Source organism: Arachis ipaensis, chromosome B5, assembly GCF_059453495.1.
Source record: "Arachis ipaensis isolate K30076 ecotype BB chromosome B5, ASM5945349v1, whole genome shotgun sequence".
NCBI lineage: Eukaryota > Viridiplantae > Streptophyta > Magnoliopsida > Fabales > Fabaceae > Arachis > Arachis ipaensis.
This window is the reverse complement of record NC_142440.1, coordinates 98,712,542-98,717,078: the sequence shown is the minus strand read 5'-3', so window position 1 is coordinate 98,717,078 and position 4,537 is coordinate 98,712,542. Positions and strand designations below refer to the sequence as shown.

The 4,537-nt window shown below is 41.1% G+C and overlaps 1 non-coding gene across 1 annotated transcript; it reads right to left on the bottom strand.

Moving 5' to 3' along the window:
- Positions 1 to 1,429: 1,429 nt before the first annotated feature.
- Positions 1,430 to 1,536, bottom strand: LOC148565115 (small nucleolar RNA R71). Its single transcript, XR_015885381.1, has one exon. It is a non-coding gene; the product is annotated as a small nucleolar RNA R71 (small nucleolar RNA).
- Between the last annotated feature and the right edge of the window lie 3,001 nt (positions 1,537 to 4,537).

Genomic DNA, 4,537 nt, shown 5'->3' with positions numbered 1-4,537 from the left:
TTGGAAATACATGTGGTATAATCAGTGACCACACCTCATCTCCTCTCATGAGCAATTAGACCAAGAAATTGGCTATTGATCAAGATTTGAGAGATTGAGTTACCAAGGAATTGGAATTCAATCACTTAAGATTGCCAAGGAGATCAATTGAGAATGAACTTGATCCGGAGAATGCAACATCTCCTAAGCCCAATGAATTCCCCATTTCTGATCTTACCCATTCTCTTTAGTTTCTGCCATTTACTTTCATGCTAAATTCCCCATTCCCCATTTAAGATTCTGCAATTTACTTTCCGTCATTTATATTCAGCTCTTTATTTCCAGCATTTACATTTTTTGCCATTTACTTTCCCGCCATTTAATTTCCTGCGATTCTCATATCAAATTCTGCTTAGCTCAACTAGAACATTCCTCCAATTAAAGATGCTTGACCAATCAATCCCTGTGGGATTCGACCTCACTCTATTGTGAGTTTTTACTTAACGACAATTCGGTATACTTGCCGAGGAAAATCTGTTGAGAGACAAGTTTCCGTGCATCAAGTTTATGGCGCCGTTGCCGGGGATTGATTTTGTATCAACAATGATTAAATTGGTGGATAACTAGATTGAGCACTTTTCTTTTGTTTGATTTAATTCCATCTGAGTAATTTACTTTCAGTTTTAGTTATTTCCTTCCCTTTACCTCTCACCCATTTGTGGTGCTATCTGCATATCATTATTTTTACTATTTGGTCCACTGACCCACTAGCTGTTTGATATTTTGTATCACTCACACTAACAGCATTTCTGCAGAAAATACTGTCTACATCTACCCTTCTTGCTTTTGCCTTGTTGGTTGTATGATAGGTAGAAGAAGCGGGGATTCAACTTCCTTTGATTCTGAACCTAAGAGGACCTTCTTTAGATTAAGGAGGGAAGCAAGAGGGAAGAGAGTAGTTGGTGCTGAGGAAGAGGAAGAGTATTTTGAACTAGACATGGATGAGAATATGGAGAACCATCATAAAGAAGAGGCTCACAACCATGGCAGAGAAGGTCCAGCGCATCATGCTGGGCAAGAGAGAAGAGTTCTAGGATTCTACATCAATCCAAACCCAGGAAACTGTGGAAGTAGCATCCAAAAGCCAACCATACATGCCAACAACTTTGAACTAAAGCCACAGCTCATCACCCTTGTTCAGAATAATTGTTCAGTCGGAGAAAGTGTTCAAGAAGATCCTAATCAATATCTAACCACCTTCCTGAGGATATGTGACACTGTGAAGTCTAATAGTGTTCATCCTGACACCTACAGACTACTTCTATTCCCCTTCTCACTCAAGGACAAGGCATCTAAATGGCTAGAATCCTTCCCGAAAGAGAGCTTAACAACCTGGGAAGATGTGGTAAACAAATTCTTGGTGAGATTCTATCCTCCTCAAGGAATCAACAGGTTGAGAGCTGAGGTTCAAACTTTCAGACAGCAAGATGGTGAGACTCTATATGAAGCATGGAAGAGATTCAAAGACTTGACAAGAAGATGCCCGCCAGATATGTTCAATGAATGGGTGCAGCTGCACATTTTCTATGAAGGTCTTTCTTATGAATCAAAGAAGGAAGTAGACCACTCATCCGGGGGATCTCTGAATAAGAAGAAGACCATTGAAGAAGCCATAGATGTCATTGAGACTGTACCTGAGAATGACTACTTCTATGCTTCTGAAAGAGGCAACACTAGAGGAGTGATAGAGCTAAACAATGTGGATGCACTGCTAGCTCAAAACAAGATGATTACCAAGCAATTGGCTGACCTCACCAAGAAAATGGAGAAGAATCAAGTAGCAACAATCACCACTTCAGCAGCAACTCAAGAAGGAGTGAATAAAGAAGCAGAGGATAGTCAGGAGTAAGCCAACTACATTGGAAATTCACCTAGGCAGAACCATGACCCATACTCCAAAATGTATAATCCTGGCTAGAGGAACCACCCAAACTTTGGGTGGGGAAATCAACAAGACCAAGGCCAAGATCAGAGACACCACAACCCCAACAACAATGCAGCTCACCAATATCCCACACAGAGATCATATCAGCACTCACCTAACAACACATCTCAACATCCATACCAAAGCCAAAATGGCCCTTCTCATCCCTCCAACCTCAACTCTTCATCATCGAAAGAAAGACTATCAAGGATTGAGACTCTACTTGAAGGCATATGTAAGGAAATCCAACATAACAAGGTGTTCAAGGACGAGGTGGGAGCCAATATCAAAAACCAGGGAGACACCATCAAGAGGTTGGAGTTTCAAGTGGGATACCTCTCTGAGAAGATTTCCAAACCTACTGATAGCTTCCCAAGTGACACAGAGAAGAACCCGAGAGGTGAAGCAAAGAAGGTCAGATGGGAAGATTGCAAGATGGTCACTATAAGTGATAAGGGTACTGAGGAAGAGCTGAACAAACATTTAAAATAACCTGGAGATACCTCAGTAGAGACACAAGAAGAGGATCACTAAGAAACCACACTTACACAGAAGGAGCTGCTGAAACTCTATGCACCTTTTCCCCAAAGACTCAAGGGTGGTGTAGAAAAAAGAATATACTCAAAGTTCCTTAATATGTTTGCATCTCTCCATGTAAACATACCATTCATCAAGGCCCTCCAACAAATGCCCTCACACATTAAGTATATGAAAGAGCTGCAGACCAGGAAAAGCTCACTCAAAGGAGGGCAAACAATAGTGATGAATAAGGAGTGCAGTGCTCTCATTCAACCAGAGTTGCCTACAAAAAGGAAGGACCCAGGGAGGTTTCACATCCCCTGTGCCATAGGAGAAACAATGTTTGACAAAGGACTCTGTGATCTGGGAGCAAGCATCAACTTAATTCCTTTATCGCTCATGAAGAAGCTGCAGATCAATGAGCTAATACCTACAAACGTAGTCATCAGGCTGGCTGACAAAACTCAAAAACAAGCAGTGGGAGTGGTTGAAAATGTGTTGGTAAAGGTTGGGAACTACTTCCTTCCTACAAAATTTGTCATATTGGAAATGGAAGAAAGTCACATCCACCCAATCATACTGGGAATACCGTTCCTAGCTACAGCCAGAGCGCTCATAGATGTGGAGCGAAGAGAGTTAATACTGACGATACATGATGAACAACTCGCATTCAATGTCTTCAAACCCTCACAAGAGGGAGATCAGGAAAACAAGGAACCAAGGAAAGAGCACGACAAAGCACTGGTGGAAGAAACAAGCATTGAAGCACAGGGAATTCCTTTGGTTAATGAACAAGACAGTCAGCAGTTACCACAGCTAAAGGAAACTCAAGTGGAGCTAAAACCACCAGAATCATATGAGACCAGCAACAAAGTCTCCCTAGGAAAAGAGACCACAAAGAGCAGGGCAACAGCAAAAGAAACAAAGAAGAAGGCACCAAGGAGATGGAGGAACAAGAAGATCCCTACAGAAGATTTCTATCCAGGGGATAAAGTGATCTCAGCCTACTTCCTAGACATCCCACCTCATCTCCCCACCATCCCATCTCAGTTTCCTAAGGTTTTCACCATCAACAAAGTTCTCTCCCTAAAACATGTGGAGATCCTTGATGAAGCCAATGGATATAGGTTTACTGCAAGAGGGGAAGATCTGAAGCATTACCAACCACCCTAACAAAGGCAGAATGTCAAGCTAGTGATGCTAAAGAAGCGCTTCATGGGAGGCAACCCGTATTTTACATGCTTTTAAAGTAGTTAATAAAGCAAGGTTCATGAATTTCAAATCAACTTTGACATGCACTTGAATGAATCCTTTTATGCAACATATAGTGAAGAACAAGTTTGGTGTTCAAGGCACACTAAGAGAACATAAATGTAACTCATATCATGTCACTCTTAGAGCCTTGAACAAGTCATTTACACCACATAGCCCCAAACTAAGTTTGGTGTCACCAATGTTGCATACATAGATATTTGGCTGGTTAGTTGGTTTGCACTCATGAATAGCACTTAGTAATTAGAAACAAAAATCTTTAAAAAGTAGTTACCCCACTTTTTAAATTTTGCCGCCACTCTCCACAATTTTATTAATCACATTTCTTTTATTTTGTAGGAAAATTGATGGGACAATTGAAGGAGGGTTCGGCCACCACAAAAAGAGAGGGTAGAAAAGAGTCATGAATCAGTAAGGAAGGCACTTGAAAGCCAGGCTAGCACGGATGCGAGGAAACACGAGTGGACACAAAGAGGACAAACAAGAGGGAGAGCATGAGCAACCCCATGAGTAAAAGGTGGTGGAGTTCCCTTATTGTCCCATCTTTTTCAAGTTTTAAATAAGGAAAATCATGTATGAAATAGAACATGCTTCCATGGTAGTTTAGGATTTTCAATTCTGTCTTTAGTATTTTCCTTGCTTTTGTCATATGTGTGCTGGCTCAAGTTACCTATTTTCATCTGCATCTCGCTTATTGTATGTTTGTCCTTTTAAACCAAATAAAAAGAGATGGTATGAAAGACCAGAGTGATGTTCAAGTTGTGGAGTAGGTCCTTAAATTTG